Source organism: Poecilia mexicana, unplaced genomic scaffold (assembly GCF_051168715.1).
Source record: "Poecilia mexicana isolate PSO_F unplaced genomic scaffold, ASM5116871v1 scaffold_21, whole genome shotgun sequence".
In the NCBI taxonomy this organism is placed as follows: Eukaryota; Metazoa; Chordata; class Actinopteri; order Cyprinodontiformes; family Poeciliidae; genus Poecilia; species Poecilia mexicana.
This window is the reverse complement of record NW_028263390.1, coordinates 24,519,376-24,533,294: the sequence shown is the minus strand read 5'-3', so window position 1 is coordinate 24,533,294 and position 13,919 is coordinate 24,519,376. Positions and strand designations below refer to the sequence as shown.

The 13,919-nt window shown below is 38.6% G+C and overlaps 1 long non-coding RNA gene across 1 annotated transcript in view; it reads right to left on the bottom strand.

Annotated features, from left to right (window-relative positions):
- LOC148153181 (uncharacterized) overlaps nt 1-11,772 on the bottom strand; it is a 48,033-nt gene extending 36,261 nt beyond the window's left edge. Inside the window, exon 1 of the long non-coding RNA XR_015761794.1 lies at nt 11,688-11,772. This is a non-coding gene — a long non-coding RNA (uncharacterized LOC148153181). The remainder of the gene's footprint in view (nt 1-11,687) is intronic.
- Nucleotides 11,773-13,919: the final 2,147 nt, after the last annotated feature.

The window sequence follows — 13,919 nt, the reverse complement described above, 5'->3', positions numbered from 1 at the left end:
AGGCAGCACAGGTGACCAGAGGCAAGGCCAATCACACTGGTTGCACTGGCATCAGGGAAGACAATTCACAAAAGACACAATTAGAGACAGAATAGACAAGGGACACAGGTGGATTTAAATACACAGAGGGTAATCAGGGGAAGGAGACACAGCTGGGAGCGATCAAGGGGTTGACAGGAAAACATGGAGACTCAACTGAAAGATACCAAAATAAACACACAGAAAACTCAAATCCTCACAATTTTATTAAATTGTTCTGCAATTACATAAGACTGCTTGTATTTTGAATTGTCTTTAAGTTAATTAAGTTTAGCATAGTGCCTGACGTGACCTGCCATGTGCATTAATGTCATTCAAACACATCTTACAAAACAATTTTGCATGCTTAATAAAAGCAAAAAGCTATTAAATTATGAAAGTAGCGGAATCGTTTCACAATATTTTACTAAAATACTCATGTAATGGCAACAGAACATAATTTTAATTGAGGCAAAAAGTCTCAATTAAGTAACAAAAAGGTAAGTGGGAAGGTAAGTAACACAAATTACCTTCCCATTTAATTTGTGGGAAGGTGGGTTAGGGTTAGCTGGAGGACCAGTTAACCTAATAAATTAGGTCTATTGGCTGGCAAAAGGTCAGTTTAAAAAAACAAACAAAACAAAAAAAACTATATATATATATATATATATATATATATATATATATATATATATATATATATATATATATATACTACTAACCATGCATGGAGGGTTCCACCCCAAATCCAGCACCCTGAGACTGTACATGAGCCGTAAGGAAGGAGGCAGAGGACTAGTGAGTGTGAGAGCCACTGTCCAGGATGAAACATCCAAGATCCATAAATACATGAAGGAACAAAGCTTGTTGTCATCCATGTATAGGAGGTGACTGATTGTGGCCCCATTCTTGAGTCGGTATCCGTAGCCAGTCTTGATGATTTGGCTGAGGGGGTTCAGGCCTATGCAGAACAGCAGTGGGGACAGAGCATCTCCTTGGTATATACCACATTTGATGGACACTTGTGCAAGTGGTTTGCAGTTGGCTTCAAGGGTGGTTTTCCACAGCCCCATAGAGTTTGCAATGAAGGCTCTTAGAGTCCTATTGATGTTGTACATCTCTAAGCATTCAATGATCCAAGTGTGTGGCATTGAGTCATAGGCTTTCTTGTAATCAATCCAAGCAGTGCACAGGTTGGTGTGTCGTAGTAATGGGTCCGGCAACACTGATGTGTCGGCCCATGCATCAAGCCCACAGACCAAAACCCGTGTTGGTGCGCTTATTGGTTTCAGCAAGTCATGTGATCGATACAGGAACTGTTTCGAAATGACATTAAAACGCCAAACTGTGTTTATATGGAAGCAAATCTGTCAATCTGTCAAAAGCAATTGCCAAACGAATTCTTGATCTTTTACGGAACAGTGTCAACTATGGAGCAGCCTCAGACAAAAGGTTTCCACAGTGTGGGACCATTTTGATCTTATATTGGAAAATAAATTTGTTTTCATTTTTGTTGTTTCATCCGGTTCTTGTCAGTTTCTACTTGATCTATCTGAATCCAAATCCAGCTGAAACTGACTCTTAGTTCATTTTCATATTGTGTTCTGCAGGTTAAGTGTCGCATATGTTTGACTAAACTGTCTTATTTAAATAAATCCACCTCCTCAATGCTGAGGCATTATGAGGCATGAGAATGAAGTCCCAGATACACCTAGATAAACTCAGATATACAGCCATTCTACAAATTACTCAGTTGCTCTTTATAAATTATTTCATATACAGTGAACCTTCGCTATAATGCGGTTCACCTTTCAAGGTATTGCTGCTTTGCAGATTTTTTTGTGCAGCTTTTGTCCACAGTGTTCTGCGTCTTGATTGACCGTATGATTGGTAAAAACAGTCTCCGCGCTTCTTCTCTACCTGAGTGCCAATAAAGTTACGGTATTTAATACAGATTGGCCATTCAGGAGATGGAAACTGAAACTTTGAATGCCAGCTGGAAAACAAACTGTGGCCAGAGGCAGCAGAACCCGTCCGGAGGCTTGACAAGATCCATCACTCTGCCGTAGATACAGCTGTGAGTCTCACAAAGCAGCTTGGAGGAGACACTTTAATGACTCCGGATCACATTAAGGCCCGATTGATGCATACGCACATCCGCTGATCTGAAAACAGGTTTTGTTATTTGGTTTCAATGTAGAGTATTTATTTATACTATGTAATAACTAAAAAATAAAGGTAACTACTTCACGGATTTCGCCTATCACGGGTTATTTTCGGAACGCAACCCCTAAGAAAAACAAGGGTTCGCTGTAAATGTAGTTTACTTCATTTTTTTCTACAGCAGGAGAAGTTTTGTCAAAAAAGCTTAACAGGCTAAATTTCAAAATGTTGTAAAAACTTTTTTTTTTTTAAATAAAAATCTGTGGGGGGGGAACAGCCAGCAAGGATCCTCATTCCAAACACATTCACTTAAATTTTCACTTTATGGTACATGTTCACATTTTTTTATTGACTGTATATCAAATCTATTTTAAATGTAACTGAAGATATGACATAATACAATACATAATATTCAATAAAATACAAAGACTTAAATCTTATTGTATGGACTAGGTCATCAAATCACTACATTGCCTGTAGGATTTTTTATTGTACAGCAGATGTCAGTATTCAGTGACACAGTGTCGAGACAGAATCGACACAGTTTTGCTATGGGTCGAAACGATACATGACGCCTCATCTACCCATCACTAGTGTGTCAGGTTTTGCAGTCTTGGGCGACTGTGTGGTCTGCAAGGAGTTGGTGTTTGGCTCCTCTGCTATTTATGCCGATGCCCTTCTGTGCCGTGCTCATGTATTTATCCATGTGCCCGCTTATCTTAGCCGCTATGATGCCTGACATGAGCTTCCATGTTGTAGAGAGACAGGTTATTGGTCGATAGTTGAATGGGACTGAACCCTTTGAGGGATCCTTCTGGATCAGGATTGTGCGCCCTTCAGTTAACCATTCAGGGTGAGCCCCTTTTTGTAGCAGCTGGTTCATTTGAGCTGCCAGTCGCTCATGGAGGGCAGTGAGTTTCTTTAGCCAGTAGGCATGGATCATGTCAGGTCCTGGTGCTGTCCAGTTTTTCATACCTGAGACTCTTTCTTGGACAGATGTCACAGTGATGGTTACCGGAGCTTACTCAGGGAGGTTGCTATGGTTCTCTCATAGAGAGATTAGGCACTGTGCATTGTTATTGTGGGATGCCTCCCTTTTCCATATCCCTTTCCAGTATTGTCCAGTCTCCAGCCTTGGTGGGTCTGCTCTGTTGTTATTATCCTGCCATTGAAAGTACACTTTAGCCGGTTGGGTGGAGAAGAGCCGGTTAATCCTTCTGGCTTCATTCTCTTCGTGTATCTCTTTAGCTTGGAGCCTTTGTTTGGCAGTTTCGAGTGCTTCAGGAATGGGCATATGGCTGTACTGTATAGGTACTGGTCTTTCCATCGCACCTCTTTGGAGTTCTGACAGTTGGCTCACTTCCCTCCTTGTTACCTTGGTTTTAGCCTCTAACTGTCTTTTCCATGGTGGGTATTGGATCTTATGGCTCTCATGGTTGCTCTTATAGCCAAGCATCTCCAGGATCACTGATGCTGAGTTGTACATCAGCTCATTGGTTTCCATTATGGTGTTGGTAGGTATCAATCTCAGTGCTGCATTCACATTTTCAATGAGACTTTCTGATGGTACTTCACTCAGCCATCATTCGGGCCACGATTCTATCTCTCAGGTCAGCTGCTGCCTCGTTCAGCTTTGATGGTTCGTTCATTATTGTGGCTGCATACCCGTACCTCGTCAATCTCAAGTTGTGACAGCAGTTGCCGTTTGTGGATGTTGGAACACTGAGCTACTAGTTGTTTGGCAGTTAGTGTTGACTGGGGATATCGATGTCTTTGCATATAACCCCTCTGCCTAGGGTTATTTGAGTAGTAGCATTCCAACAGATCCATGTTTTCATCTCTCACCCATTTCCGTCTTGTCCCAGGAGCCCATTTTTCATCAAGGTGCTCTGGTTCTCCAGCACCTGATGCAGACCTTGTTTGGCCGGGTGAGCCGGCATGTTATGCATATCAATGTCTCTCATTGTATGAGGTACACAGTAGCGCAAAGGGTCTTGCCTAAGGATACAACAATGTGTGTGTGTATGACTGGGACTTAATTATGAGTCCATGTCAGCATACGAGCATGCCCACACACACATATACACGAGCATACACAATCACTAACTTACTTTTTGTAGCATCTTAAACTGACGCGGTTCATCATGGGTGCACACACGGTGTTCCTGCTTCAGTTAACATATCCATCCTAATCTGTTTTCAGTTCCAAACATTTTCCCGGTTCTATTTTAGAGCAGGGTTGTTTCCGGATTGTGGCGCGCCAGGAGGGAGTCATGTGATGACGTAGTGATGTCATCGGAACGTACGGAGTGTTTTCTATTACGGTAAATTAAATATTGTATTTTTGATTACAAGTTTATTTATTTATTTATTTTATCATTATTATTATTATTATATTATTATTATTACTATTATTATTTTGTATCCTTTAGGAGTTTATTTGAGTTAGAAGTAACTGTTTAGTTGTTTTTGCTTGTTTGGTCTGTCTGTGGGCGGAGCCTGTGGCTTTAAAAGCTGGGCTCTGTTCCACTTTGAGTCAGTCTGTGTCTATACTCCTGAGAAGCAACACTGAAGGTGATGGACTCTTGCATTGAAGGTACTGCTGTTAGTCTGTTTTTAACCTGCCTTGGATGGCCTTTATATATATTCTGCACCTGCCATCTTTGTTCACCTACAGAAAAGCTTAATAAATTTCACTAAAGTGATCTCTGGCCCAAGGGCAGTCGTTTTGTTTGTCCAAGTCATAACAGAACCACGTCACAATGACTATATATGTTTCATTAATGTGTGTTGGACCAGGGACACATCTAAGGGTTGCCTGTAACCGGCCCTCGAGGTTCAGGATTGCCCACCTCTGATTTAGAGAGGTAAAGGTAAAGGTGTCGCAGAGATTAGGTCAGTGACAATGAACCAAACGCATATCTTTTTTGTAATTCAGATTTTTGCATATAGAACATACGTTTTTACATATCTCAGCAAAAATGTTGAGCATAAACAAATTGTATACATCATTAACTTCAAGAAGCATATTTTCAGTAACAAAGAACACATTCAGAACATCTCCAAAAGTAAAATGTAGTGAAAGATAATTGAAGCGATAAACTCAAATGGTTTCCATTTAGTACAGAATTTAAGTTTCCATTTTTGTATAGCTAATTTTCTCCACTTTTAGAAAAGACATGACTTCATTTATCCACTTTATACTGGATGTGTTAGGATTTGAGTTTTCTGTGTTTATTTTTGTTTTTTTCTGTGTTTATTGTGATCCTGTTCCCCGTTAGTCTCTGTGATGTCCTGTCCTCCCTGTTGATTGATCCCAGCTGTGTCTAGTTTTCCTGATTAACCTCCGTGTGTATATAAACCCACCTGTTGTCATTGTCTCTTGTCGGATCCTCATCGAATGTCGTTTGCCTGCCTGCCATCACAGTCGAACTGTAAAGTCCTGTGTTGGTTTAGCTCTATTACTCAGTCCTCAGTTTTTCAGTTGCTACCGGTAATTAGCTGTGTGCTAACTCTCTGCCGTGCAGCCTGTGTTGGACTGTTTTGAGCTCTCTTTATTAAATTCATCATCATCATCTGGGTCTCAGCGTTCATTCTCACCACTACAAACTCACCACATCATGGCAGGATGGAGCTATAGTTGATTTCCAGTTACAGAGAATGTGGTGCCTAGAGATTACACAGATAAAAGCTATTCCTTCCAATTCACTTTATATGGTGTGAAAGTACATTTGCCAAAAACTTGTGAGGGTTGAGCAGGAGAAAAATATGTGCAAGATTGCAGAGTGAGCTTCCACCTTGGTGGCAAACATCTAAACCAGGGGTCACCAACTCCAGTCGTACCATCCTGTAACTTTTGGATGCGTCTCTGCTCAAACACACCTGGATCAAATAAACTGCTCATTTCCAACCTATTGCAGAGAGGAATGAATGGTGGTGAGGGAATTCAGACATTTTGGAGCAGAGGTGAATCTAAAAGTTGCAGGATGGTAGCTCTCGAGGACTGGAGTTGGTGACCCCTGCTCTAAACAATCATCCTCAATTCATCCCAGCTTAGTTGGCGCTCCTGCAAACATGTACAGACAGAAGCATACCTAAGAACGGGGCAGGTATTCCTAAATACTCAGAACCAGCTGGAAAACTTTTATGAATGTAAATGCTACATCACTGCCAAAAGTCACTTTGGATGTGCAGATGTAAAGGGAAACACGGCTGCAGCTGTGTTTGGATTCAGACCAGAATTTAACTTTAAGGTGGTGAAGTCAGTTTTATTTTATCTTGAGTGTTTTCACTAAGGTAGAGGCATCCACAGGCAAAGTAATGTCTTTAGTAACATCTCCTCTAGTGATCTGGAGATGAGCTGGGTGGAGCAGCCCAAACTGTATGTCTGGAACCTCTTAAGATGGTGTCTGATGTCGTTGAAGGCTGCCCAGGCTTTTGCCATCTGAGGGGTAAGATCATTGAAGATGGAAATTATGGAATCCCCCATCTTAATCTACGGTGCAATTTGCGTAATAATGGAAACACGCCATTTCCTCTTGCTTTACTCTTTTTATCCCAGCCATTGTTTCATATAAACAGATTAAGATTATAATCAGAATTTATATATCAGTATCACAAATGTTATTTACTTGTTCATTCAATTCCAGGCTTCACATATATCATGTTTCACATTCCCTATTTGCATAATATTGTCCACTTGATGTCGCAGGAGAGCAAATGAGGCTGGACGGTTCATTGGCTCGTGAGTTGAACAATTGAATGAAAAACCTCAGTGCAATGATATGTAATTTTAAAGTGGCCCCAAATGCAGCAGACAGAGGCCTCGGGTAGCTTTTGGTGTTTATTAGTGATGGGTCCGACAACACTGATGCATTGGCACATGTGTCTAGCTCAGAGTGAAACCCCGTGTCGGTGTTTGTGACCAATACAGAAACTCTTTCGAACACACACTCATGCACCAAACTGTGTTTTATAAATCTGTCAACAGGATGCATCTGCCAAAAGAACCTCTGATCTTTTGAGGTTCCAAATGGATGTATCTTATGAGATACTGGGACCAACCAAAAGATAATTGATCCACCTCTTCCACCTTTCCTTACAATTTCTTTGCACTTCAGCCTCATCTGTGGCATGTGTGGAGGTGTTTTTTTTATTTATTTTTTTATTGTATCTAAAAAGTGTAAGACTCAATTTCAAAACATTGGGAAATGTATTTTTTAAATAATTTTTTTTAAAAAGGACAAAGATAAAAAAAAATTCCAGTCCACATGCATCTTCATTCACAACACATTCACTTAGATTTTTACATTATGATGCATGTTCACAAATGTATGTTCATATCAAAGATATGTTATATTCAAACTAAGATATGAAATACAACATCAAATACAATAACTTAAAGTATACTATTGTTTATACTATGTCATCAAATCAGTGTCTGTTGACAGTGTCAACTAAGGCTGTCTGTAAGGACTTTTAAGGTCCAGCAGGTGTCAGTATTTAGTGACCCAGTATCAATACAGTTTGGCAATGTGTCAAAAGGCTTCATGAGTACTGGGAGAGTGAATACTTGAACAATGGGCGTGGACTGACTAATAGAAGGCATGAGGGGAGAGTGCCAGGCAGGCTGAACAAAGAGAGAGAGAGAGGTACAGAGTGTGGGGGCGAGTACACAGGGAAAAATGAACCTAACACTAACTTTAAATAACTAGACACAAAAACAAACATAACTTGAATCATTAAGAAAGAACTGAGTTAAAGTAAAACAGAGACAATGCTGATCTAATCAAAGCAAGAGTCTAAGGAAAACAATTATAATTAAACTAGAAGCAATATATCAAACCCCAAAACAACTAAAAACATCCCACAATCCTAACGCTTTCCAATGGTATATAATACTCAACATGTGTTTGAGGCTGAAAATGACTGAAAATAATCACTGCTATAATGAGTCATAAATGGTATTTTACATTTTGCCTGATAATCTGATTGAATTACGAGAAACAACCTCTATGTATCATTGTGTGTTCACAATATATATTACCAGATTTACCAGCTTGTCAAAACAATGCCACTTACTGCTTTTAATACAGAAAGGCAATTAATATTATGCAAAGTTAAATTCAGGCATTTTCCCTGGCCCTCCACATGTGACCCCGTGGAAGGCATAATTGCCCACCCATGCTTTAATCATTAAGATCCATCTTTGAATATTAAACTGTTGTTGAAAGTCTGTTTGATTTAAATGTATTTACTGACTCTTGCTTTTGCTAAGAAATTATTTGTGAATATCCTTTTATAAGTTAGGGCCATTTTAATTTTCTAAGGACTTTTAACTGTGAACACTGGCTCAAAGTAAAGACAAATAAGGTGAAGTATCAAGGCCAGAACCACCAGACTGAAATTGCTGTTGTTTTTATTTGACTTTGAGTTCAAATTTTCTCATTCCTATCCACAAGCAAACACTCAAAATTTGAAAACTAAATTTTTGATGCTGCAATGAGAAGATAAACATGGTGTTCATTACAGAGTTTATCCTTACATCAAACCACAAACTTTTCTCTTAAACCAAAGCACTGATTAAGGTGCAATCTATATAATATTAGCATTAGAGTGAATTTCTTGCTTACGTATATTAAAAAGTAGATATTAGGTTAAAACACTCACTAAGTAAACTTATGATTACGGGTTATAAAATTCGGTGAGAGTTTTTTAATTTGTTTCACGTTCATGCTCTGAGGTTACATCAGGAGCATGTCATTTATCCTAATAATACACACAAACTTACATGAATGAAAATGTCTTCCTTTACATCCTCTCTCCTCCAGGTGGTGCTGTGCAATGCCAGAGCCCTCTCCTAGTACCAATTATACCACTGCTATGTCAAGTACAACATTCAAGGCGTACTTCTTTGGTGATAATTAACGTTTAATGAATTGCATATCACAAGTCTAACAACATTAACAAAAGCACTTCTCTGTCTGAAGGTTGCTCTCTGGAGGGGGAAGCTGCTGTAACTGAACACACTACAGTTCCAGGCACAAAGTTCTCTATGACCTTGTGTTTTAGACACAGTCTTCGTGAGTGATTACTGACAATATTGTAGGAGGGTGGACATGCTTCAAATACACTCATGCATTACAGAAGAACTAACTTCACGTCTACCATGACCCGTGCAGGAAATTATGTCACAACTTGCCAAGGTGTAAGGAAGAATTCCTCTCTATCTAGACTGCCTTACTGTTAAAATAAACTGCTTGCACTGCTCTGATTTATCGAACACACAGAAAGCATACTCAAACTAGAGACATCATGATTTTGTTCATTTTACTTTTTTGCTTTGTTCATTTGCTAATGGTGTGTTAGCAAATGATTGCTAGCTTAGTGGAAACTAGTTTTAAAAAATGACTTATGTTGGAAAGATTTGTGGTAAAGAAAATTGTTCTTGTTTCCTTGCATATCTGTGACCTTTTGAAGGTCAAACAATTCTACTTTTTTGCTTATGTCACTATATTTTCTAGCACAGAAGCTTCTTTCAATATTAATTTATAGTGCTTTGGAAAAGTATTTAGAATTTTTGTGTAAAAAAACCAGCAAAATCATATTACTGAATTAAAGTTGTATTTAGTTGTATTTCTTTTGCAAACCAAACTTGTTGCAAATGGAAACCATACACAAATATATATTTAATATTTTTTTCTTTTTTTGCTTATTTTAATTTTTTTTTTGTTTTTTTACAAACAAGTTCTCACAAACATCTAAGTAACTTATTGCCTCTGTATTTGGGGTGCAACCACAAATAAACAATTTTTCATTGAGTCAAGGGCCTTAAAAACAGATGCGGAAAACAAAATCAAAACTTTTAATTTAATGTGAATCTAAGACCACAAAACTCAAATTATTTTTACTATAATATTAATAACACTAATGGAGTTTATATGGCCAACACCTACTTTCAGTTTGACAGATTTTCAAAAAGTTTGGATACCTCTGCTTTAAACAAACATCAAAACAATGTGGAACAATTGTGTTGCTGTCATGGTCAGGACTCCCTTGCAAAAGAGATTTTGAGTCAGTAGCATTACTAATGGTAAAAAAAAGAAAAGGTAAAGTAGTAAAAAAAAACTATATTTACAGAATTAGGGTGAAAAAAGAGCAGTATTTATTCATAATTTACTGTAGTATTCTTCCACATTTTTGAGAAACATTGACTGCTGAACTGTTGTAAGTTGGATTTTTAATATGTATTTATGTTGATGATGGCATAATTAACATTGCATCTTTATAGAAGTGCATGTTAATTCTGACATGTATCATACCTGATTGAACTTGCCTTTTCATTTTCTCTCAGAAAGCACAGTTGAGAAGTGAATAACAACTGTGAACTGTTGGTTCACAGGTGGAACATGTGAACAATCAATTATATCAATATAGAGCAATATTTAATGTCATGACTTACTCCTGTTTGACCAACCCAAAAAATACGAAGGTTTACTTACTTTGAGCATGCTGGGAACCACAACAGTACAGCTTGGGTCTTGTTGCTGCACCAACACATTATACTAATACATATGTGTATCTGTTCTGCTCCTCTTGATGTTTTAGCGTCTGCGTGCGTGTGTGTGTGTTGACTTATGTTTCCGTAGCTGGATGTGCTAGCATTGTGGTTGTAGTCCAGGCTGGGAAGTGTGTACGCAAAGGAGGTGACAGGTGGGTGTAGATATGAGGGTTTATTTGTATATAGCAGTGTTCATATTCTTGTTATGTAAAGCACTTTGAAATGCCTTGCTGCTGAAATGTGCTATACAAATAAAATTTAATTGATTGATTGTTGGATATGTTATTGGCAGGGTCTAAAAACTCATTTATTATTGTTGAAGACTTTTTCACAATGTGTTGTGCACATTGTTTAAGAACCCATAACATAGGGCCAATACAAAGTCTTAGGTACAACAGGTTTGATCATACTGCGAGTGGTGTCCAGCCACATGGCAGGAGCAGCTATTGAGGATTAGAAAGGTGGCTATACTCTTAAATATCTAAGTAAAAGAAATAACGCACAGAGACGTAGTTCTTGCTGCTAGGCCATAGACGAGCCGGAGATTTATTACACTACCACGGATACCTCGTTACAGTTTCTTCAGTTCAATACAAAAATCTTCATCGTCATCGTCTTGTCACAAAAAATCTCCCTGAAGTCTTAATCTCGACCTGTTTTATACTTTTCCCTCTTCATCAGTGTGTTGGAAAGTTTCAACCAATGGCGTGCTACTGTTGTTTTGCAGAAAGATTCTGGCACGCTTTATACTGAGTGTGTATTGGACGACCTTTAAAATATTTTGGACCTCACGAACTCAACATCTGCTCCCTTTCAGAATTGCTGAATAGGACAATTTATCTCAAATTGTTGATTTTATCTTGCACAAACAGACATCCTTTCCAGTAAATTCTGGCTCCATTTGCGCTTTGCACGCAATTGGAAGGAAGAAGTCGGTCAGGTTGACCTAGTGCGAAGCCAAAGTCTTCGCCGAGGCGCCAGTGTCTTTTTTCCGCCAAACAACTCCTTAGATAGTATTTCCGCTCTTACACAGCAAACACCACATGAACTGATTTCACTGAACAACATTCCGATTCCAGACAGAACATCCCATAACCCCCCCATAACATATGTGAATTTAAAGTAAATATGACTGATGATGTAGAAGAAATGGCAATATTTTGTGAACTTATTTTAAGTGATAAAAGATGTAACAAGAAAAAAAGGCGGATAAAAAAGTTGACAGTGCAAGCATGGGCTCTATGTTTGCTGCGTTTCAATATGGAGGCGAGTTGCTCTGTTTTTTGATAACAGTTGTTACACTGTGTTTAGATTGTATTATGTTCTGTTTCATTTAGCTAAATTATATGATTAGATTTTGCTGTTTTGATGTTTAATTTGAAAACACTGGGCACAAAATAACATAAGTGCACAAATATTAAAATCTACATGAACAAAGTGTAGCAGCACGAAGCCTGCCCTCTAGGATTGAGGACACCTAGCATCCAATTAACTCCCAACAGGGGTGTGGAGGATTAAAGAAACTCTTTCACCTGTAGATCTGGTGTGCAGGTTGTTGGACTTGGTAGAGGACGGCGGCTGGTGAGAAAAAAGGAAACAAATTTATATTGATGGTTAAAAAGTTGAAATTGAGAACAGAAATAGAGGAAGATGAAGATAAAGAAATAAGAATATCTTGGACTTCTGGAAGTCGGCGTCGAGGAAATGCTCAAGATGCTATTGGGAAATCCCGTGGATTGGTGAAAGAACTTTGGACAAAGACTACGGCGGGTAGACAAAGCTGTGCTTCAGAGTGGGAAAATAGTATAATGAGAGTGACAGGAGCAGTGAAACATTGATTAGTGAAAGGATGAGTCCAAAAAGAAGAAACTCTCAGCGATGGCAGGTGTAGGAAAGAGGGGAAAAGTAATGAAAATCTGGGATTAGTCTGAAGAAGAAATGGAGAAGGAAATAAGGGAGTTCAAAGTAATTGTTAGAGTCAACGGCTCTGCAAATGATCAGTCCACTATCCACGGTTCTGAAGAACGAAGTAGGGGACATTACTAATGCAAAAGTTCTAAGAGATGGAAACTTAATGATAAGTTGTAATACAGAAGAACAAAAAGGCAGAGCATATAGGATGAAAGAAGTAGGAAAGTATAAAGTGACAAGCGTGAGTTTGGTACAAGTTTAGAAGAAGGAAGTAAATGGAGGAAGGGAGTGATTTGGTTGATCCCGATTGAGGTTTCAATTGAGGAAATAAAATAAAATCTTAGAGGAGGAAGAGTTAAAGATGTAAGAAGACTTCAGACCTTTAAAAACGGAGAGAAAGTGAACAGTGAAAGTGTTTTGGTGGAATTTGATGAAGAAAGACTTCCAGAGAGACTATTGAGGATATTTGACCTACGATGTAAGTCCCACGACCAATCAGATGCTTTAAATGTCAAAGATTTGGTCATACAGCGCAGACATGTAAAGGAAAGAGAAGACACGATGTGGAGAGGATCATGAATATGAACAGTGCAATAAGAGCAAGCAGCCAAAATGCTGTAATTGTGGTGGCAGCCACAGTGTGGCGTATGGGGGTTGTGAAGTTATGAAGAAGGAGGTGCAGGTTCAACAAGTCAGAATATGCAATAAACTATAGTATTCAGAAGCTGTTAAAATGGTAAAGCAAAGAACAGATCTTGGGGGAAAACAGGCGACGGGGCCTGGATAATACCCGTGTTAAACGGACGGCGGAGTCCGGCGACAACAGGCGCTTAAATTCCGTAACAAAAGTATGTTTAAAAAAAAAAAATCTTTCTCTTTCTTACTGTTTATTCAATGTCACATGCTGTTCTTATTTTTTTTTCTTTAATTATCTAAAGCACCTTGAAATGCCTTGCTGCTGAAATGTGCTATACAGATAAAATTTGATTGATTGATTGATACAGAGTTAAACCAAACAAAAGAAAATAAAGTGTATGTGGATTTAAAAACACTAGTGATGTTCATTGCAGGGGTTATAAATGCAACAGTGGAAATTAAGTCAAAATCAGACAGAATTCAAGTAATAGTGAAAGCGGCAGCAAATCATAACATTGATGAATTAACATGGGAGGAAATGAGAGATGACCTCAGCATTCAGGCCAGTCAGGAGGCAGAATGGATCGGATAGTTATGCTGTGGTCTTGATTCTTCAGTGGAATGCAATAAG